General features: G+C 38.1%; 1 pseudogene; it reads right to left on the bottom strand.

Annotated features, from left to right (window-relative positions):
- Window positions 1-3,318: 3,318 nt before the first annotated feature.
- Window positions 3,319-18,687, bottom strand: LOC114209412 (tRNA methyltransferase 10 homolog C-like; annotated as a pseudogene).
- Between the last annotated feature and the right edge of the window lie 5,736 nt (window positions 18,688-24,423).

Below are 24,423 nucleotides of genomic sequence, written 5' to 3'. Positions count from 1 at the left end.
GATCAACATACTGACCTTGCTATAGTTGTTAAAATGAACACTACATCAAAAACTAATGATGTAATGTATGGTGATTAACATAATAATAAAAAAATACAGATATGACAATAGGAAATCTGCTGTCATACTTTACATAAAATATTTTCTATTGGTCAATGATATAGATAAATAGACAGATATACACACTCACGTTTACACATATATATTCTGAAAGAATCCACTTTGGCATAAATTACACTTACTTTTTAAATTGCAAAAAAAAAAAAAAAAAATCAACTAAATACCAATGCATTCTCCAGGCTGAATGGCAATTAAATCTGTTTCAAGTGGGATGGAAAAAAGTGGAAAAAAAAAGAAAAGGAGAGGAAAACAAACAAAAAAATTGGTTTCCTTTATTGCAAATTCTGCCAAGGAATTTTTGAATTTTTAGGGAAAGGGAAATCTGTGTGCTTTAAAATTTTGTCAATTTTGCTTGGGAGTCTGGGTTTGTACATACATCTTTGGATCTTAGATGCTGAGTTTCATCCTTGAGAGAAAATGAAACCTTGAACCAAAGCGCAAAAGGCTTTTATTTTAGTGCCACCACCCATCAATTGATGGTGACTACCTGGAGCAGGTATGGAGAAGATGTATGAGACCGGGTCTGAACGCACCAAAAAAAGAGGGTACATCTGCTATGAGTGTGGGAGGTAGGAATATTGCTGAGAATCTACCCTACCCCCATGGTATAAAGCATTTCAGAGTATAAGAAATCTCTCTCTCTTTTTTTAAGATTTTCTTTATTTAGGGGCGCCTGGGTGGCTCAGTCGTTAAGCGTCTGCCTTCGGGTCAGGTCATGATCCCAGGGTCCTGGGATCGAGCCCCGCATCGGGCGCCCTGCTCGGTGGGGAGCTTGCCTCTCCCTCTCCCGCTCCCCCTGCTTGTGTTCCTTCTCTCGCTGTGTCTCTCTCTGTCAAATAAATAAATAAAATCTTTAAAAAAAATTATTTATTTATTTATTTGAGAGAGAGAGAGTGAGCAGGAGCGGAGGGAGAGGCAGAGGGAGAGGGAGAAGCAGGCTCCCCGCTCAGCAGGGCGCCTGATGCAGGACTCCATCCCAGGACCCTGAGATTATGATATGAGCTGAAGGCAGACACTTAACGACTGAACCACCCAGGCACCGCGAGAAATCTTTCTACTATAAAAAATGTTTTCAAGCTTCCCCATGATAGGAAGTACTTTGCACATTCATTAAACACCTAAAGAAATGATGATCAGAAGTCTGAGTTTCTATAACCTATATGCTGTAAAATGTCCTCTATGAAATATTTTTCAAAACTAAGAAAACCTGTGGATTTTTTTTTAAAGATTTTATTTATTTATTTGATAGAATGAGAGAGCGAGAGAGTATGGGGGGGGAGGGTCAGAGGGAGAAGCAGACTCTCCGCTGAGCGGGGAGCCCGATGTAGGACTCGATCCCGGGACTCCAGGATCATGACCTGAGCCGAAGGCAGTCGCTTAACCAACTGAGCCACCCAGGTGCCCTGTGGATTTTTAATGGATCAAGAATAAAGTAAGGAGGTTTAAAAAAAAGTAGACAGCACCATTATGTATAAGGGTTTTTTAGATACAATATATGCATGCACTTATTCACTGAACAATATTATGATTTAGGTTTATTTCACAATGAAAGAGTTGGTCTCCTGTGATAGAAAATGGACAGAATGAGGGTTCTGGAGGGGAGAGGTGTGGGGGAATGGGTTGGCCTGGTGATGGGTATTAAAGAGGGCACATACTGAATGGAGCACTAGGTGTTATATGCAAACAATGAATCATGGAACACTACGTCAAAAACTAATGATGTAATGTATGGTGATTAACATAATAAGATTAAAAAAAAGAAAATGGACAGAATGGATATCACTAGGGGTGTATAACTGATTGCAAAGTATAAGTATCTAAAATTCCTATTTTCCTTCTTTGCACCAAACAAATAAATGGCTCCTTCCCATGTAGTCCAAGGCATTCACACCCTGAATGCATTTATAGGGCAACACCAGACTTTCAGGAAGTTGATGGGGCACATTGTAACAAACCACACAAAATCAGAGCACAGATCAAAAAGGTCCCAAATGCCAACCTACAGAATCATGCTATGTTAACACAGTCATCTGCATCTCGACTTGTAAGTTCCAGAAAATAAAGCAAATTAAGTCAGTATGGATAGTTGATCCTTCTTTCAGTACTATGACTTATAAATACCTTGGCTCCATGGTAAAATGATGAATATAACACATTTCTTCATATATTGCAGGAGTTTTTGTGTTAACACGTCAGCACACTTTAGTTATTCAGATGTATCCATGAAATATCCTTTTTCCCTGTTAGTTGGCAATTTGAGGTAGAATTTTTTTTAAACATTCCTCAATATCGTCACTACTTGCACACCAGCCTGATCTGAACTTAAACAGAAAAGAACACTGCCAAAGCTAATAAACCACGACTATGGAGACGTTAGCCAATGTACATTTCAGTAGTTTATGTTAAACAACCACAAATCCTCTGGTTTTGGAGGGTAGGTAGAAATAAGTCCATGTCTTCACTCTTATTATTATTTTTTTTAATCATTCTACCCTTTGCCTGCACAATGAGGCCTAGGCAAAGACCTGATAAAATTCCTGACACCCTTAAGCAGCTATAATTTCATCTTAACACATCTTATTTTAGTATCAGCTTAGGCTGTAATCTCCCTATTTCATTTCCTTGTTGCTGTTTTAAATGCAGCACTGTGCAGTTTCCAGACCTCAGTGCAAGACTTTAGATTCTAAGATTATTAGGCAAGAATTTCTTTTTCTTAGAGTTGTAAATCATTTGTAGAGCTAAAACACTTTGGAGTTGAATAAGTTAATGCACCTGAGAACTTCCAGGTATACCAGCTCCCTAACTATATGTAAGGCATTGTTCATGATGCAAAGGATGTACACAGATATGATACAGTTCCTGCCCTTGGAAGCCTTCTGTATGCCTGTCAAATTATATCATTAAATTCAACAATGACTCATTGGGCATTTATTATGAATAGGACATTTTACAAGACTGCATGAGATACTCTGTCCTTGCTCTCAAGATGAATAGGATCTTTTTTCCCCCAACAGTTTGAAATTTCTAGCGAAAAAAATATACATAAACTATTACAATTGTTTGTGGGGTTTTTCCCCCCCACTCCATTTTTTCTTCCAGTTTTATTGAGAAATAACTGACATTCATTACAGTATAAGCTTAGGCATACAGCATCATGGTTTGATTTACATATATTGTGACCATTTATTTTTTAAGTTATCAAATTTTCTCATTTAAGCCACCTTTTTGTGTGTGTCTATTTAGAGAGCCTTTTGGAAATGAATTAAAGGTCTTTGACTTCTTCAATCTGTTGACAAACTCTTGAGAATGCTGAGGAATCTCCAGATAACCAGTATGCTTTCTCCTAGGACAAACTTCAGAGCTTCTTCCCAACTACCAGTGTTTTTCAGACATAAAAAAATACACATCATTTGATCTAAGGTAAGATTTTTGGTACCAGTGTCCCACTGTAAATATCTACCTAATGGAAGGCATTCTATTGCCAGCTTCAGCCGTTTTGCCTTGGCTAGGGATGTGCCTGTCTGCATAGCCTTATCAATGAAAGATCCCACTATATAAATTTTATCATGCTTGAAAGTAGTCATAACATTGGGAGAATCTGCAGTTAAATATATAATACTATCCTTTGGGAGTAAATCTACATGAGACTTTTCTGTTGCTGTTTTAAAATCAATTTGTCCCATTTTTCTCCGTAACGTTTAACTAACTCTTTATGATAAGCACCATCTATTTTAAGGTTGCAGAAATAAAGATGGAAAGGATCAACATCTCTTCTGTTCCATCCTTCACTTTATAAAAGTTGGGAAACAGTATTCTGGAGTTCTTTTGGTTTCATGTAATTATCATAATCCATGTCAAAAACCAAAGGTTGTCCAAACTGCATGGCCTGAGCACCTTTCCAGCCCATGGCAATGTTTACTAATGTACATTCTTGTCTCGTCTTCTCAAATGGAAAGTTTTTTTAAGGCAATGACTCTATGATGCTCGTTTTTTTATATTTCTAATACCAAGTGTAATCCATAGGGATATATATTTAAGGGGAATATATGACTACTGAGGAAAATAGACATGAAATTTTTTTTCAATAAAGTGTGATTAGTGCTATAATAGAGGTATTATCAGGTACCAAAGAGGGATAAAGGACTAATAACTCACCTAGAAAGAGTAATAAATGCCAGTTGAATAAATGAATAAAAATACTAAAGTGAAGTTGCTTGAAATTTGGGAGGTTAAATTATTACTTTTCATTACACCTTATAAAATAGCTTGAATATTCAAGTACCATTGCTTTTTGGAGCTAAGATTATTATTTTTATCTGTACTCACTACAATGTCTTAATAGTTGTATTTTGTTTTTCTTCAACCACAACAATGATCATTTGTCCTCAAACTGAAGAAAGCATAAAGTGATCCCATGGAACCAAAGACAAGATCTCTTTGAGTCATTCTTTTGAATTGAAACTTGAGGAATTTTGTGTTGGTGGAATTGTCTTAGATAGAAATGTTTTGAGAATTTGGATCAGGCATCAGTGGAGATATCAGAGGGGGCCAATGGAGGGTGGGTTACCCAGTAAATATGTACCGTCTCTTATGTGCCAGGCACTCTACGAGACCCTGGTGAAGAACAGAGAGTAATACATTGGTTCTGGCCAGAAGAAGCTCACAATAAATAGACATATGAATGAACAGGGCAAGAACAAACTTCAAATCTGGGCTACCTTTTGGTTTGTTGTCATGCAATCATGCACTCTTTACTGTAAGGAGTGGTTCTTAAACTGTGGACCCTAAGCCAGAACCATTAGTATCATCAGCAAACTTGTCAAAATGCAAATTTTCAGGCCCCAGGTCAGATTTACTGGTCCTAAATCTGGGGGTGGGCCCCTCAATCTGTGTTTAAACAAGTCGTGTAAATGTTACTGATAATGCACACTCAAGTTTGAGAATCACTCACCTTGCCCAGCTCCTTGCCCTTTTACCCCAGACACCAGTACTATATCACTAAAATCATGTCTTCCTACTCATCATGTAAATTAAGAAACTGGTGACATGGTTATGTACATTAAACATGAGTCCCATAATTTAACATTTATTAGTCACTTAAACACCAATATTTCTTCCCACCAATTTACGGTGTTGGTATAGTTTCTGTGGCAGCCTTTTTCCCCCCCTCACTTTCTGTAATGCCAGTCACAGTACTTCATAACAGGTGAAAATATAAAAGAAAGTGCTTTTAAAATCCTCAGAGATCTCCTGTATATTCTTTGCTTATAAACTTAGCTTATGTCCAAAGGAATTATGACCATAGTACAAAATTGTGGCTTCCTATAGACTGGTAAATGTCAACATGAAGAGGAGGCAGACATAAAGAGTACAGAGTCAACTAAATCTAAGACTATTTTCTCCTCCAAAGTAAGGACTATTTAGAGATGCCATTCTATTTCATAATCAGTAGTGGTGGCAGCACCTGTGATTATTCAAACCACTTTAAAGAAGAAAAGTGGCACTCCGTTACAACTAATCAGACTTCAGTTTAGTTTTTGAAGTCTGTTAGGGTGTTTTAAGAAATGGGTATGCCCCAAAATAGACTCAAAATGGATGAAAGACCTAAATGTGAGACAGGAGTCCATCAAAATCCTAGAGAAGAACACAGGCAGCAACCTCTTTGACCTCAGCCGTAGCAACTGCTTCCTAGAAACATCCCAAAAGGCAAGGGAAGCAAGGGCAAAAATGAACTATTGGGACTTCATCAAGATAAAAAGCTTTTGCACAGCAAAGGAAACAGTCAACAAAACCAGAAGACAACTGACAGAATGGGAGAAGATATTTACAAATGACATATCAGATAAAGGGCTAGTATCCAAAATCTATAAAGAACTTCTCAAACTCAACACCCAAAGAACAAATAATCCAATCAAGAAATGGGCAGAAGACATGAACAGACATTTTTCCAAAGAAGACATCCAAATGGGCAACAGACACATGAAAAAGTGCTCAATGTCCCTCGGCATCAGGGAGATCCAAATCAAAAACCTCCATGAGATACCACCTCACACCAGTCAGAATGGCTAAAATTAGTAAGTCAGGAAACAACAGATGTTGGCGAGGATGCGGAGAAAGGGGAACCCTCCTCCACTGTTGGTGGGAATGCAAGCTGGTGCAGCCACTCTGGAAAACAGTATGGAGGTTCCTCAAAAAGTTGAAAATAGAGCTACCCTACGACCCAGCAATTGCACTACTGGGTATTTACCCCAAAGATACAAATGTAGGGATCTGAAGGGGTACATGCACCCCAATGTTTATAGCAGCAATGTCCATAATAGCCAAACTATGCAAAGAGCCAAGATGTCCATCAACAGATGAATGGGTAAAGAAGATGTGGTGTATATATATACAATGGAATATTATGCAGCCATCAAAAGGAATGAAATCTTGCCATTTGCAATGAATGTGGATGGAACTAGAGGGTATGATGCTAAGCGAAATAAGTCAATCAGAGAAAGACATGTATCCTATGATCTCACTGATATGAGGAATTCTTAATCTCAGGAAACAAACTGAAGGTTGCTGGAGTGGTTGGGGGTTGGAGGGATGGGGTGCCTGGGTGATAGACATATGTGATATGGTGAGTGCTGTGAATTGTGTAAGACTGTTGAATCACAGACCTGTACCTCTGAAACAAATAATACATTATACGTTAAAAAAAAAAAGAAGATAGCAGGAAGGGAAAAATGAAGGGGGGGAAATTGGAGGGGGAGATGAATCATGAGAGACTATGGACTCTGAGAAAAAACTGAGGGTTCTAGAAGGGAGTGGGGTGGGGGGGATGGGTTAGCCTGGTGATGGGTATTAAGGAGGGCACGTACTGAATGTTATACGCAAACAATGAATCATGGAACACTACATCAAAAATAAAAAAAATAATAAAAAAAAGAAAGAAATGGGTGTGCCTATTGTCATTAGATCCACCCCACATGTCTGTCTAGCATAAATACCTGTCTTAGAGGAGAAGCAAGAGGCACGATAGGAAACTCTGTGATTTCTCAGCTATGGTCTTGTTGGTGAAACTAATAAGATAACATCCTCTCTGAATTCCTTTGAGGAAGAAGTGAAAAAAAAATGCTGTAGATACATCAAACAGGAGATGCCCCCATGGAACTTCATCAATTCTACCCAGGATTTCAGAGGTGAATAGAAAGGTAAAGAACTTGGGATTGGAGATTTTGCCTTTTGTCTAGTCTCCTTCCTTGATATTAATTCATCAGCCATATGGAACTCTCAGCCAGGAAGGCATGAACACAATAAACTAGCCTAAATAGGAATTTTACTCTACAAATACATGTAAGTCAGCAAAATTTAAACACAAAGTTTATTACAACATCCCTACGTAGGAATTCTTTATATTTTGGGTTATTTTGTTGCCTTTCCTAACTTCCTATCTTGTGTGACTTAACTTATTATCCCTCTATATCCAGTCCAAGAATTAAACATTTTGTAGGATACACCTGTGGCAGAGTTTGTTGGCTCCTCAATGGACCACTCTTCTTCCCTATAAACAGACCTCTAGCTAAAAAGTAGTCTGAGCAGAAGGAGTCCCCACCCACAGTTCATGAGGATAAATCATAACTGGTCTACGTAAGTCATGGAGGTTTCATTTGATTTGCTAGTAATTGCTTTGGACTCAGCACAAGAAATGGATTCAGTCCATTTCTGACTAATGACATTCAAGAGAGAGTTTGAGGAAGAGCTTCCTTTCTGAGAAGAAAAAGAGCTGTCTTCTTTGTTAGGATACTGATGTGAGGGTATTTCCATGAGATGACAAGGGTAAGAACTAAAGGAAACAGCTGAGGATTGAAGAATGGAAGGATAACAAGACCCTGGGGGTTTTGGTCATATCTTTAAGCTGTTGAACCAATATCTTTGACTATCCACACTTGACTTCTTGCTTGGGGAACAAAACAAACCCCTGTTTGTTGAAGACATCATTGGTTAGGTTTCCAGTTATATGCAGCTTAACATGCTTCTGATAGAATGAAGTATATATTTCAAAAATATTTCAAGGCTGACTTTATTTGAAGTCCAAAAGCAATAGCCACATTGCCAGGGTATATGCCCTATGGAACTGGGCAACATCTTTCCACTAATCAGAGAAAGTGAAGTGTGAGCCTTCTCTTAGAATCCAAAAATAGGGTTCTAGGTAGTTTTTGCCATAAGTATCTTTGCCACAAGGATTTTTGCCACATATATTTTCGCTGTATAACTAAACGGTCATAAGGTGGTTTTTCTGTAGAAGAGAAAATCATGAAAAGTAAAAGAAGGATATAATGAAATAAGAAACTTGATAACAAAATTAAAAAGACTTTATTGCTATATATAAAATATTCAAATACATTTAAAAGGTGTGTAGGTTGGTCAACACTGCTCAAATAACTGATTTTATCTTGCAGCTTTTATCCAAGTACTTGTCTTCAGTGAAGCCTTTCATTAATAGTATTATATAGTTTTTTGCTTGTTGATTTGTCTCATTTGGCATCATACTTTTCCTTTTTTCACCAAAATTTTTTCCTTTATTAAGAGAGGTATTTCCAAATACTAGGATGCATATTTGTGAGCTTTATATTGCTTTCTGAAAGCCTTTAACACGGTTGTTTGTTTTTGGCATGTTGTCACATGTCTCTTTGATAGAGGTTCCAAAGCTGTATGGGAAATATGGAATCAAAACTGTGTGCCACTATATGAACCATTATGAGAGCTAAGATTTATATAATATAAAGAATGGGAGTACCATATCAATGTAGAAATGAAAATGAACAGTCAACCGGTTATTTTTTATGACAAAATTGCCTTATGGCCCATTAGTCATGTGGTGAAAATGCTTGTGGCAAAGGTGCTTGATTTGAAAAGTATGGCAAAAATGGTTCCATTTTAAAAGAATGTGGATATTTATTAATCATGAGGTAAAAACTAATTTCCATTTCACTCAGTCCCCCATGAGGATTTTCAAACTTTTCAACATGGTAAACTCACATATCACTGTAGAGGTTTGTATTCATTTCATTCTACAACTTTAGAAATTGTCTTAACTTTGTCTCCCAGCTCTTATTTCAGTAATTTTAATTTCTAAGATCTTCTTTCTTGGGGCGCCTGGGTGGCTTAGTCATTAGGTGTCTGCCTTCGGCTCGGGTCATGATCCCAGAGTCTTGGGATCGAGCCCCACGTTGGGCTCCCTGCTCGGCGTGAGGACTTCTTCTCCCTCTCCCACTCCCTCTGCTTGTGTTCCCTCTCTCGCTGTGTCTCGCTCTGTCAAATAAATAAATAAAATCTTTAAAAAAAAAATCTTCTTTCTCTTTGTTTTTATCTCTTCCTTTCTTTTTCTTTTTTTTTTTTCACCTTGGTTCTTCCCAGATCTAGAGTGTTTTAAAAAGTTATTTTCTCTCTGTTCACTAAAGCATTCTTGTTTCTCCCATGGTGAGGTTTTAAACTCAGAGAGTTTAAAACCTCTTTTGTTAATGACCTTGGGTGTATATTTTTATTTAAGAACGAGTGACTACAAGCCCAAGAATAGCTAGAAAAGGTTTCTTCTGCTGCTTACTAAGGTATTTTTTATTCTCCATTGCTCTTCCCTATGAGAATTATAACAAGTTCAAAGCATGTAAGTGTCCACTAGAAGGTTGGATTTAGAGTTTTAGCTGTCAGAGGGCAGGTCCTTCAAAAGCCTGAAGGAAGAGGTCTTTATTCTGGTCCTAGAAGCCTAAGCTCTCTACAGACAGTTCCTTCCACTTCTTTAGAGCACAATTCTCTCCTTTTTTTGCTTTAGGGTAAACACTGTGTTCCAGTCACTCTGCATGTGGAGACTGGGGAGGAACCGGGCAAAGACATTCGAATTTATCCCACACAAACACACATCGTGTTAACCCCGCGCCTCACCTTTGCCTCTTGCGCTTCCACTGCTTCTCACCCCAGAAGCTGCCCAGGTTCCAGCTTGTACATTGACTCCTGTTCCTTCCAGCTCTTCAGAGTGTACTCCGGGCTATGATTCCACCACTAATTTTTATCAGTCCACAGCAATCTCTGTTCACTTTCCATCTCCCAGAACTTTGTTGAAATCCCTCAGTGTCTGGAACATTCCCTTCCATTTCTCTTCACTGTACTATTGAGTTTACTCTTTCTTTTACTTCTAACTTCTCTTTTAGTGGAGCCTCAGGCAAGATAGAAGGCATGCCTATTATCAGCCCACAATTTCTCCCATAATTCTCTTATTTTAAGTGTCATTCATTTCTATCTACTTTCTTACTGGCAGTTCCCTCCAGATGCCCTGCTTCAACCCTGATCTCTAGAGTTTCTCTATCTTCTTCCTTGCGCTCTATTCTCTGGCTTCTTTATTACAGAAGCTCAAAATAATCACTTTTGCAATATTACAGGTTTTTTCTGAGGGTGGGAGGAAATATTCAGAGGAAGAAACTGAGAATGAAGCATTAAAGCCAGAGTACTCTTTAGCCATCAGGGAAAAGACAAAGGCTGGTAACATTCATATATTATTAATTTTTACCCTATTACACCTATGTTCTTTTCTGCCTGCCTTCATTAGTTTATACGGTCCTTGAAATACTTGTATACAGTTGCAAACCCGGAACACTGAAGATAAACAATATACACATAAAGAGAAAATGAATTATAGTGTTTACCTGATACAACTATAAAATTACATCTGAAGGGTAAAGCAATTGGTGTGATGGAACATAGGTTTCAGATGGCAGAGCCAGGGCAATGATTAGCTGAGAGGGATACCAAAGGCTCTCAAGACACGTGCTTATTTATTTTGTTTGTTTGTTTTAGCTTTTAGTACATAGATCAGACTGCCACTGGCTTGAAGTTATAAAGTAGGTTGAAGATTTCAAAGTATGAAGGAACCTCCTATAGTTTTAAGCTTTTCAAGGAAGAGAATAAAAGGACCAGACATACTATGCACAGGACTAGAAAGCAGAGGGTTCGGGTGACTGAGAAGATCTGTAGCCTTCATTCTGAAGGCCTAAAACAACATCCAGGAAAGCCACACTACCGCCAGCCAGTCTGAGGCTGTACAGCGAACATGCAAGAACTCTGGAACCTTCAGCTTATAATCAAACAGAAGCAATCATTTTTCTCCTCTGTGTTAGACAACCCCCTTGTTTCTGCCTACCCTGAACACTCAAGAAGTTGTACAATGGAAGTGAGCGAGTGAGACTTTCTGGAGTGAACCTCTTCGGTGTTGCCCAGAGGCAATCACTGTTGTATTGTGCTACTTGTGGGCAGAGGGAAGAGGGAAGGAGTGAAATCATTATCATAAAGTTCATAGTAGCAGGTATATCAGGCAGTCACCCCCTTGCTTAAGTTCCATGAGAAGATCTGTACTCTCTCAAACACTAACATAAGTCTGATGTCTTTGTTGTGCAGCAAAGTCACAACTCTGTCTAGCAAATTTAACAAAGATCAGATAAAGTCACTGACTTATGATTAACAATATAGATAAGAAATACCTACTAGATGTGTCTACTTTAGAAAACTTTGGCTTTTCCTTTTAGAAATAGTTTTTTAAAAATAAGTTAATTTCTTTTTCAAAACAATCACTAGTTCACCAAATTTATATATAACCACAGCATAAGGAAAAACACTTATTGCTATAACATTTACTGAAGATCTAATTTGTACCATTCATAGTAGATATAAATACAGGGACTTTCTGACTGAGGAGTACTGAGCTTATTTTCTATAGCCAATAGGATTACTACAGGTCATTCAGGTCAAACTGTCCTGGAGAGTTAGGTTTAAGAATGACTAAAATCTCTCCCTAAATAGAATTTTGTATATTATCATATTACTTTAAGTTTCACCAAATTTTCTTTTCACTTTTTACCAATTCACCAAAGTCCTTTAATTTTCATTAGAGAGAAAAATCTAGTGATTTATTCTTAATCTGTTTTTTACTAAATTATTTCCAACAGTGCCACATAGCAAGAGTTACACATCAGAGAGTCAACAATTAAAGAAATGTGCGTATTCAAAAACAATCCATCTAAAGTATACAAAGAAATTTTAAAACTCAACAATAAAGCAAATGAACAATCTGATTAAAAAAAAGGCCAAAGACCTTAACAGAAACCTGACCAAAAAAGACATACAGGTAGCAAAAAAGCATATGAAAGATGCTCAATGTCATATGTCATATGTCATCAGAGAAATGCAAATTAAAACAACAATGAGATATCACTACACCCCTATTATAATGGCTGAAATCCAGAACACTAAAACACCATATTCTGGCAAGGATGTGAAGCAACAGGAACTCTCATTCATTGCTGGTGAGAATACAAAATCATACAGCCATTGTGGAAGACAGTTTGGTGGTCTCTTGCGAAACTAATCATAACCAGGGGTGCCTGGGTGGCTTAGTTGGTTAAGCATCTGACTTCGGCTCAGGTCATGATCTCAGGGTCCTGAGACCGAGCCCTACATTGGGCTTTCCTGCCTCTCCCCCTGCTTGTGCTCTTTCTCTCTGACAAATCAATAAATAAAATCTTAAAAAAAAAAGACATGGTGGAAACTTAAATGAATATTACTAAGTGAAAGAGGCCAATCTGAAGAGGCTACACACTACATACTGTATGTTTCCAACTATATGACATTCTGGAAAAGGTAAAATTATGGAAATGGTAAAAAGATCAGTGAATTCCAGGGGTTAGTGGGATAGGAAGGATGAATAGGTGAAGCAAAGGGTTTTTAAGGCAGTGAACGTACTATTTATGATAACATTATGGTGGATATATGTCATTATAAGTTTTGTCCAAACCCACAGAACGTACACCACCAACAGTGAACTCTAATGTAAATGATGGGCTAACGTAAATGATGGACTCTGGGTGATAATAATGATGTGTAATGTAGGTTCATCAACTGTAACATATGTACCACTCTGAGGGGGAATGTTGATAATGAGGAAGGCTGAGCGTGTGTGGGAATGGGGGGCATATGGTAAATCTCTGTACCTTCCACTCAATCTTGCTGTGAACCTAAAAAGGCTATAGAGAATAAAATCTACTAGAAAAAATCGAATAACTTGTTCACCATGACAACTGAGTAGCTTCCAAATGTGAAAAATGAAGCTACTCCTGAAATTACGATAGAATGATTCAAACTCTCCTACAAATACATCATTTTTAATATTCTGAAGATTAGTGGATTATCACATCAAGCCTCTGGAAGCAGAAACCTGCCAATGGCCAAGAAAAAGACACCTTGTTCTATTCCAATTGTAGGCAATAACTGGTCCTCGAGGGTAGTAAGGAAAGGATAGGAAGCTAAACAGCAAACAGCAAGGGTTGTTCCAATTCTGGGCAAACCTACCTGGGGCCCTAGAATGGTAAGCTTCAACCATTCTCCAGTCTAAAGCTCTTCTAGGAAGATGGCACTGAATGGAAAAGAAAAAAGAAAGGCAATTACATGGTATATTACTTACACAGACTTTGAAACAATGCTAGAGCCCTCAGAAGTTTCTCTTGATTGGCTTTTAGGTAATAACACTCTTTTTTATGAGATTCAAATTCTTTCCCTTTTGGGTTCACCACTTTGTTGTTGTTGTTGTTGTTGGTGGTTTTTTTTTTACAACACCTGTCAAACTCCTCCCCATATACTTAAAAATTTGTGAAGAAGGTAGATCTTATGCCAAGTATTTTATCATAATCAAATACATTAATACATAGGGTGGGAGGAAACTTTTGGAGGTGATAGACATGTTTATGGCATTGATTGCGGTGACTGTTTCGTGATGTACACTTATGTCTAAACTCATCAAGTTACATATATTAAACACATAGAGCTTTGTGTAGACCAATCAAGATTTTTTAAAAATCTCAAAACAAAACAAAAACTTCCCAAACCACATTTAATTCTGCCTCTCATTACCATTTATATTGTTTGCAAATAGTTTCTCATTTTTTTTTAAAGATTTATTTATTTATTTGAGAGAGAGAGAGAGAGAGCACACGTGTGTGCATGTGAGCATGAGTGAGGGCAGAGGCAGAGGGAGAGAATCTCAAGCAGAGTCCCTGCTGAGCATGGAGCCCAATATGGGGCTTGATCTCAGGACCCTGAGATCATGACCTAAGCTGAAATCAAGAGTCGGATGCCCAAGTGACTAAGCCACCCAGGTGCCCCTAGTTTCTCATTTTCATCTCATTATTATAATATATATCTCGTCAGGAGTGGTACATTCTAAATTTTAGTCTTTTTTTTAAAAGATTTTATTTATTTATTTGACAGAGAGTGACACAGTGAGAGAGGGAACACAAGCAGGGGGAGTGGGAGAGGGAGAAGCAGGTTTCCCACCAAGCAGGGAGCCCAATGCAGGGCTTGATCCCAGGACCCTAGGATCATGACCTGAGACGAAGGCAGATGCTTAATAACTGAGCCACCCAGGAGCTCCCTAAATTTTAGTCTTTGTTGAGAGGCCTGAATACTACTTGACTAAACTCCTATTGTGTTTTAAATGACCTCAATTTTGTGACTGCATCAAAGCAAAGCATTCCACTGTCCTGACTATATTCACTCATACCTTATTTTCTCTCTCTCTTACTCCCTCCCTCCCGGGCCCTAACACTGTTCCTTCCTTCTTCAAAATATATCCCCCCCAACTTTTTAAAGTAGATTCTCTTTTTTGATCAGTACAATCTAACTCAACTATTTTTTTGTCAGCTTCATAGAGGTATAATTTACATGCAAAATTCAATAATATTAAGTGTACACTGAAATAAGTTTTGATAAGTGTATACAATGGTAACTGCCATTATAATCATGATACAGAATATTTCCATCATTCTAACAAGTTCCTTTGTGCCCCTTTGTGGTCAATCCATTCCCCTCACCCAAACCAGTAACAAGTACCAACCATTTTTTCACTAGATTTTAGTCTTTTTTCTAAAAGTTTATATAAATGGAATCATATAGTATGTAGTTTTTACATATGCGTTCCTTCACTTAGCATAATATTTTCAAGATTCACCCATGTTGCTGCATGCATCAATTTTTAGTCCCTTTTAAGTTGCTGAGTAGTACCACATTGTATGAATATATCAAAGGATGTTTATTCATTCACCAGTTGATGGCGTTTGGATTATATCCAGTTTGGGGCTGTTATTAATAAAGCTGCTAAAACATTTTGAGTACCAGTCTTTGTGTGGAAATGTTTTGATTTTTCTTAGGTAAACAACAAGGGTAGAACTGCTGAGTCATATGGTAAGTTTACGTATAACATTTGAACAAACTGTCAAACTTCTCAAAGTAGCTCCAATGATCCTTCTTCAAGTATAATTTTGCACTTTGGCTAGCAATGTATGAGAGTTTCAGTTGTCCCATATCTTTGCCAACACTTGGGATTGTCAGTCCTTTTAATGTTAACCATTCAAGTGGGTATGCATTGGCAACTCAAAGTGGATTTAAATCTACTATCTTGCTCTTTGCTTTTTATTTGCCATTTTTAATTTGTTTCCTTTCCCTTATGTTTCTGCCTTCTTTTGGATTTACTATTATTTTATGGTATACCTCAACATACCTCAAATGACTTGTGATCAAGGCCAAAGGCTTATGACTCTATAGAGACTTTATTCACTCAGTGGGAACTCATTTTATCTCATCATCTACCATCCTAAAATGGATCCACAGAACTTGATCACACATTGTTAACTTAAAGAAGAGATGGAGTTTGCATTAAGGAAAGAGTAAGAATTAGTGGGGAAGGGATAAGGGAAGCACAGATGTGAAAACCAAGCTGCAAATTCAACTGTTTGTTTTTAAAGCTATAACACAGTCTTGAAGCTGTTTCCTTTTAAGAAAACTATGTAGGAAGGAAAAGGAAAAAAAGTAATTTATTATTATATTTTCAAGTATATTCTCTATCGATGTGATGAATTTTATTAAGGGTAGGTGAAAAGGAAATAATCTTTAAATAAAATACAAAGAATGGTGTTCTGATTCTTGGTAAGTATAGTGTAAATTCAGAGATTAAATTTAGAGGATAACTGAACATGAAGAACCTATGAGTTGTACCTGGAGGGATAACAGCAGAAACACATAGAAATTCAATATGAAAAAGAGGGTGGTGGACGGACACATGGTCCCTCCTCCTGCTGAGATAGAGGGAAACATCACTTAAGGGCTTGGAGTGAAGCTGATGAAGCATAGGAAATGAAAAGAGAAAAAAAGGAGACAGTGAGTCTGCTGAAGGAGAAGGATGGGGATTTGTACTTTCTGCAAAGCAGGAGACGGTTCTCTGACACTGATCACTGATCAAAACACATCTATGACTACCTTTCTAAATAGTTCAGTTGGAGGCACATTTACGAATAAAATCCATTATTTAGAGAACGACATGGAGAAGTTAAATGGCCATATTTATATTCTTACAGGGTGGGAAAATGTGTTATTTTATCTGAGTGTTTATAGTGAATAGATCAAAGAAAATCAGGTCACTGGGATTGGAAAATTTCCTGGCAGGAAAGAACTCAGCATTAGTGAATTTCTTTTATTCTCTTAAGTTTTTCTTTGGGATTTTTCTTGTTTAAGCAATCTCTACACCCAGTGTGGGGCTTGAACTCATGAACCCAAGATTAAGAGTTATACATTCCATCAACTGAGCCATCCGGGTGCCCCCTTTTTTCTTTTCTTTCCTCCCCTTACTCTGACCCCCATTACTCCATCTCCCTTTCTTCTTTCAAGAAACAGTGCACTGGTCCTCAGTAGTATGTAACTGAGGCAAATATAGACTCAGTTAAATTCAATGAAAGTATGTGTGTCTTATATATGTTAAAATAAGGCAATTTCTGTAAAATAGCCAATCATTTCCTCTGCTTTTACTTCTTGACAGACTCCTCTGGAGATATGTAAATTATTGATTCCATCTGGTTTATTGCCATCAGGGCTGCTTGAGTGTTTATTTTCTGAAGGCAGGTGTAAATAAAGCTAAGTTACTTTCCAGGAAAGCTGGATAAACCTGAAGTATAATTCTCCTCTTCCAGATGCCATCCCAGACTTAGAAATTTACAGAGAAACATATTACCTTTTAAGGTCAGCTAAAGTGAGGGGCTCAGGGGAAAATTACCAAGTTGCAGCTGTAATCAACTACTCTAAAACACTCTTTCTGAATGGCAAAGAAAAGTTGAGGGCCTTGTAATTTTTTTGGGTTTTTCTATCCTTGTTTTTTTTTTCCTTTCTTGGAATAGGGTAAGTGGAGGTATGTCTGTCTGATAATGTTGCTTCCATATAAAGTGGTTTTCCTTAGTGTGAGGTAGGATTGATTTTGAAGTGTATTTCTACTCATACTACTCTCCTCATTTTCTTTCTCTATTTTTTGCTCCCATCATCTTCTGACATGAAGCTTATCTGATTAAATACATCATTTCTAAACTAAATGGAAAATGATGAGGAGGCAAAATCTTTTTTGAAGTCCTCTTAAGTTTACATTTCCAAATTAGCCCTAAATACACTCTAAATCAACTCTAAATAAAAGAATTATGGACAAGACTCAAATCCTACTTACTTTCCTAGGCATGTGGCATTTCTCTGCTCTAAAAAGATAATGTACCATTTATGAATTAATGATTTACTCACTGCTTATTGAATTAGTGGATTATAAATCATATTTAGACACTGAAATTGAAAATAATATTGAGATGTGGAAATAATCATCTCTGTTAGTACATTTAAGGCATATATATAGTTTCTACATTGCCAATCCATACAAAAAAACTTCCAAGTTTGTGCTGGGCAATGGTCCAGGCATTATAAGCTCTGAGTATGGCTTATTAGTGAGCAAAAAATAGATAATGTGCTATGTGAAATATCAAAGATTGTCAGATGTGCCATAATAATCTAGAGAAGAAAAGTAAATCCTTGCACTTGTTTTAAGCCTTTAAGATTTCCCAGTTAGTTATTAGCTGCAATTCTCTAAGACTTTATTCTGGGATATTAAGTTCCTATTCTCAGGTAGTCTCTACATGTTCTGTCAACAAACCATCTTAGTTCTTCTTTGAACTATAGAATCATCCTGATTCACTGACCTGTTAGGAAAAAAATCCCAACAAAGCCAAAATGAGAAAAGGCAAATTCATGTTTACATTTATTTTGGTGTAGTATAAAAGGCCAGAGATTTAGAACGAAATGGATCTGGATTCCAGTCCCAGTCTACCAGGTACCACCACTGTGGTCCTGAGAAAGTCTATTAACTCTTATGGGTCCAGTTTGCTCATCTGAAAAATGAGATTGTTGTGGGATTGCTTTGAGGATTAAATAATAGAAGTTATGCACAGCACCTGGAGAGTAGATTCTCAAGTAATAAATAGCTCTCTCCTTCCATTCCATTTACATTTTGAGCCTCCAGGATAAAAGGATAGTTGGTCTTTAAGGATATGCAAAATCTTTCTCTCTCTTCTCTGAAAGCATTTAGCAGATAGGAGGTGCTCAGAAAATGTGAGTTCCTTGTCAAATGTTTATTTGCCTCACCAGACTACAGGCATCCACTGGGCCATAACCCTTCTCATACATTACCTGACTCCATCCACAAAGCAACTGTGAAGCAGACCAATTCTGACTTCCTCATTTCTCATTCCAGAAGCAGTGAGTCAGGCTGAAATAAATAGTGGAGTGCATAAATATTTGCAAATCTGGAATAAACAACACCCATTTCTGGGGTAGATGAACATGAAAGTACTGATGCAGATATACGTATTACTGAGGATGGAAATTTTAGAATTTGTGCCCTCTTATGTATTGACTAAGCCTCTTGTTTGACCGAAACTAGAGAGTCACCGTTATAATTGTGGGTGAAGGTAGGGCTCATAAAAAATGATGTTCTTTTAATTTTTCAAGGTTGAACTTGAATGCATTTGTATATTACACTTTCAGCAGTAATAAAACTAAGATAAGCAGAAAGGAATATAATTTTGCATCTCTTATTCAGAAAATTTATATTCTGTATAACCCTATAAAGTTAAGTATCATCAGCCTTACATAGTCTGATTTGGGTTATTCATCAATGGATATGTAAATAAAAGTCTATTTTAAGGCACACTGTTCAAAGTAACATTTAAAAGGGTAATACTTTTGAAAATATTAAACCAATGTATTTTATATTTACCATAAATCCACTTCTCTATGACTCCCCACCCATTAGATGAGTAATATTCATTACTTGAGATATTTCCTAGAACAAATAAGTCATTATTCAACTTTGAGCTTCAGAATTAAATTATTCCTGAGTTCACAGCTAGATGATAGTCCTGTGAACCAAGCTTTGCTGGGAGTAGTAGTATGTTTTCTAAATTTTGAAATCTTCCTTTTACACTGAAAAAGCAAAACAAGAGAGTCAGAGGCCTGGGTTTTTACTATTGGCCTCAGTGCACAGAGAAGGAAGGCTGTCAGGAAGGCTCAGACGTACAGAAAGAAGAAGCCATCCTACTCTAGAGAGGACTTCGAGAGCTCTGGAGGAGATGTAATTAGGGTAACTCTGCCTGGATCCTCGAGATGAAGTCAGATACTCCTACCACCCTGGACCAAAGATAGAGGGAGAAAAAGATAGTAGTAAGTGCAAAGCAGTGGGAGCATATACTTCTTTTCCATTTGGGCTATAGCCAGAGAATGCTTCTGAGGTATCTTGCAGCCACTGGAAAGGAGAGTAGAGCAGACCCTGTCTGTGTGACATGTTTATACAGAGGTGGCCCCCACACCCCGGCCTCCATGTGGCATGGAAGGATTTAGACCTAAAAGTCTCTTTTGGTGGACTGGAAGTGGGGCAAGATAGGGGATTTGGCAGGTAGTTAAAAATTAAGAAGCAACTTGCCTTTTAGGGGTTTGAGGTGAGGAGAAAACTGGAGGGCAGATGGAAAATGCCCTGAGTATTGGAGGTATTCAAACACACAGTAAACTGCTACACCCCAATCCAAAGTTGGTGAGAGCCACCATGAGGTCTAGATACTTCCCCGCCTACCGTCACAACGTTACCTGAACTTGACCTTGGGAGAAGGGGAAAAATGAAAAAGATGCCTCGAAAGACTACTACCCTTCTCCTACTATTTTACATTAGGGCTGCCTGGGTGGCTCAGTCACTTAAGTTGCTGACTCTTGATTTCAGGTCAGGTCAGGATCTCAGGGTCCTGGACTGAGCCATGCATGGGGCTCTGCCCTCAGTGTGGAGTCAACTTGATGATTCTCTCCCTCTCCCTCTGCCTCTCACCTCCTCGTGTGTGTGAGTGCATGTGCATGTGGGTGTGTGTGTGTGCGCACTCACCCGCTCTCTCTCTCAAATAAATAAATCTTAAAAAAAAAAAAGGGTTTCACTTAAAAAAAACTGAGTAATCTTGAATGGGCTATTTTGTGGTGGCAGCTGTTAAGTGTTTGCTACTGAACAGAAATGGGGGCTACTAAGCAAAATAAGGTGGAATATATAAATTAATTTCCTGCATATCTGAACTGTACCCTTTGCTACTTTTTGGAGGTCCAATTAAGAATTTTTGGTTTGTCCAAAGCTCAGTGCTTGAACTATTTGAATTAGTAACTAGAAACACCACTTGCTTACTCACATTACAAGATTATATAGAGTATCAGAGTTTGCAGAAGTAAAAATAGTATTTAATTAACCATAAAATGCTACTGAGTATTGTTCTATGCATTTATTTTATTTATTTATTTTATTATTATTTTTAAAAGATTTTATTTTCAGGTAATCTCTACACCCAACGTGGGGCTTAAACTCAACCCTGAGATCAAGAGTCACATGCTCCACCAACTGAGCTAGCCAGGTGCCCCTCTATGAATTCATTTTAAATGTGTCTCTGTGTGGGGGTGCCTGGGTGGCTCAGTCGGTTGAGCGTTTGACTCTTGATTTCAGTTCAGGTTATGATCTCAGGGTCTTGGGACTGTGCTGGTGTCAGGCCCTGCACTCAGTGGGGAGTCTGCTTGTCCTTCTCCATCTGCTCTTCCACTGCCCCACCCCCCTCACTCTCTTAAAAAAAATGTGCCTACATGTGTGTTATGACTCCTGAATTTTGGGGCTTCAATTAGCAGAGAGGTCAAATCAAATTCCTATTTGTCTTGTCCAAAAGAACCTAGAGGCATGAATATGAAGAAATCCTAAACATAATCATTCTAACACCTAGAGCCCCAAATTAGCAGGCTACACTAAGGTTAATTTATATTCTACATTATGAGAGCTCCAGCAAGAGTCCTTAAAAGAAATCAGTTTGGCAAAAGCAAAACATATATCTCTTTCAAATCCAACATTATTAACCTAAAATGAGCATTTGTTTTTTTTTTAAATTTTTATTGTTATGTTAATCACCATATATTACATCATTAGTTTTTGATGTAGTGTTCCATTATTCATTGTTTGTGCATAACACCCAGTGCTCCAAGCAGAATGTGCCCTCTTTAATACCCATCACCAGGCTAACACATCCGCCCACCCTCCTCCCCTCTAGAACCGTCAGTTTGTTTTTCAGAGTCCATGTCTCTCATGGTTTGATTCCCCCTCTGACTTACTCCCCTTTATTCTTCCCTTCTTGCTATCTTCTTCTTTTTCTTTTTTCTTAACATATGTTGCATTATTTCTTACAGAAGTACACATCTATGATTCAACAGTCTTGCACAATTCACAGCACACACCATAGCACATACCCTACCCACTGTCTATCACCCAGCCACCCCATCCCTCCCACCCCCCACCACTCCAGCAACACTCAGATTGTTTCCTGAGATTAAGAATGCCTCATATCAGTGAGGTCATATGATACATGTCTTTCTCTGATGGACTTATTTCACTCAGCATAACACCCTCCAGTTCCAACCACGTCATTGCAAATGGCAAGATCTCATTCCTTTTGATGGCTGCATAATATTCCATTGTATATAGATACCACCTCTTCTTTATCCATTCATCTGTCGATGGACATCTTGGCTCTTCCCACAGTTTGGCTATTGTGGACATTGCTGCTATAAACACTGGGGTGCACGTACCCCTTCGGATCCCTACATTTGTATCTTTGTGGTAAATACCCAGTAGTGCAATTGCTGGATCGTATGGTAGCTCTATTTTCAACTGTTTGAGGAACCTCCATACTGTTTTCCAGAGTGGCTGCACCAGGTGCATTCCCACCAACAGTGTAGGAGGGTTCCCCTTTCTCTGCATCCCCGCCAACACCTGTCGTGTCCTGACTTGTTAATTTTAGCCATTCTGACTGGTGTGAGGTGGTATCTCACCGAGGTTTTGATTTGGATTTCCCTGATGCCGAGTGATGTGGAGCACTTTTTCATGTGTCCGTTGGCCATTTGGATGTCTTCTTTGGAAAAATGTCTGTTCATGTCTTCTGCACATTTCTTGATTGGATTATTTGTTCTTTGGGTGTTGAGTTTGAGAAGTTCTTTATAGATTTTGGATACTAGCCCTTTATCTGATAGGTCATTTGCAAATATTTTCTCCCATTCTTTCGGTTGTCTTTTGGTTTTGTGGACTGTTTCTTTTGCTGTGCAAAAGCTTTTTATCTTGATGAAATTCCAATAGTTCATTTTTGCCCTTGCTTCCCTTGCCTTTGGCGATGTTTCTAGGAAGAAGTTGCTGCGGCTGAGGTTGAAGAGTTGCTGCCTGTGTTCTCCTTTAGGATTTTGATGGACTCCTGTCTCACGTTTAGGTCTTTCAACCATTTGGAGTCTATTTCTGTGTGTGGTGTAAGGAAATGGTCCAGTTTCATTCTTCTGCATGTGGCTGTCCAATTTTCCCAACACCATTTGTTGAAGAGACTGTCTTTTTTCCATTGGACATTCTTTCCTGCTTTGTCGAAGATGAGTTGACCATAGAGTTGAGGGTCCATTTCTGGGCTCTCTATTCTGTTCCATTGATCGATGTGTCTGTTTTTGTGCCAGTAGCATAATGTCTTGAGGATGACAGCTTTGTATTAGAGCTGGAAGTCCGGAATTGTGATGCCGCCAGCTTTGCTTTTCTTTATCAACATTCCTCTGGCTATTCGGGGTCTCTTCTGGTTCCATACAAATTTTAGGATTATTTGTTCCATTTCTTTGAAAAAAGTGGGTGGTATTTTGATGGGGACTGCACTGAATGTGTAGATTGCTCTAGGTAGCATTGACATCTTCACAATGTTCTTGCAATCCATGAGCATGGAACGTTTTTCCATTTCTTTGTGTCTTCTTCAATTTCTTCCATGAGTATTTTACAGTTTTCTGAGTACAGATCCTTTGCCTCTTTGGTTAGATTTATTCCTAGGTACCTTATGGTTTTGGGTGCAATTGTAAATGGGATCGACTCCTTGATTTGTCTCTCTTCTGTCTTGTTGTTGGTGTATAATAATGCCACTGATTTCTGGGCATTGATTTTATATCCTGCTACTTTATTGAATTCCTGTATGAGTTCTAGCAGTTTTGGGGTGGAGTCTTTCGGGTTTTCCATATACAGTATAATATCATCTGCAAAGAGTGAGAGTTTGACTTCCTCTTTGCCGATTTGGATGCCTTTGAGTTCTTTTTGTTGTCTGATTGCTGTGGCTAGGACTTCTAATACTATGTTGAATAGCGGTGATAGTGGACATCCCTGCCATGTTCCTGACCTTAGGGGAAAAGCTCTCAGCTTTTCCGCATTGAGAATGATATTCGCTGTAGGTTTTTCATAGATGGCTTTTATGATATTGAGGTATGTACCCTCTATCCCTATACTCTGAAGAGTTTTGATCAAGAAAGGATGCTGTACTTTATCAAATGCTTTTTCTGCATCTATTGAGAAGATCATATGATTCTTGTTCTTCTTTTGTTAATGTATTGTATCACGTTGATTGATTTGCGGATGTTGAACCAACCTTGCAGCTCAGGGATAAATCCCACTTGGTCATGGTGAATAATCCTTTTCATGTACTGTTGGATCCTATTGGCTAGTATTTTGATGAGCATTTTTGCATCCATGTTCATCAAGGATATTGGTCGGTAATTCTCCTTTTTGATGGGGTCTTTGTCTGGTTTGGGGATCAAGGTAATGCTGGCCTCATAAAACGAGTTTGGAAGTTTTCCTTCCATTTCTATTTTTGGAACAGTTTCAGGAGAATAGGTATTAATTCTTCTTTAAATGTTTGGTAGAATTCCCCTGGGAAGCCATCTGGCCCTGGGCTTTTGTTTGTTGGGAGATTTTTGATGACTGCTTCAATTTCCTTAGTGGTTATAGGTCTGTTCAGGTTTTCTATTTCTTCCTGGTTCAATTTCTGTAGTTGATACATCTCTAGGAATGCA

Source organism: Eumetopias jubatus, unplaced genomic scaffold (genome assembly GCF_037043125.1).
Source record: "Eumetopias jubatus isolate StellerSeaLion01/CBP00866 unplaced genomic scaffold, mEumJub1_p1.0 scaffold_5, whole genome shotgun sequence".
In the NCBI taxonomy this organism is placed as follows: domain Eukaryota; kingdom Metazoa; phylum Chordata; class Mammalia; order Carnivora; family Otariidae; genus Eumetopias; species Eumetopias jubatus.
Note: the sequence above shows the minus strand (reverse complement) of the source record. Positions and strands in the feature narration are given on the sequence as shown.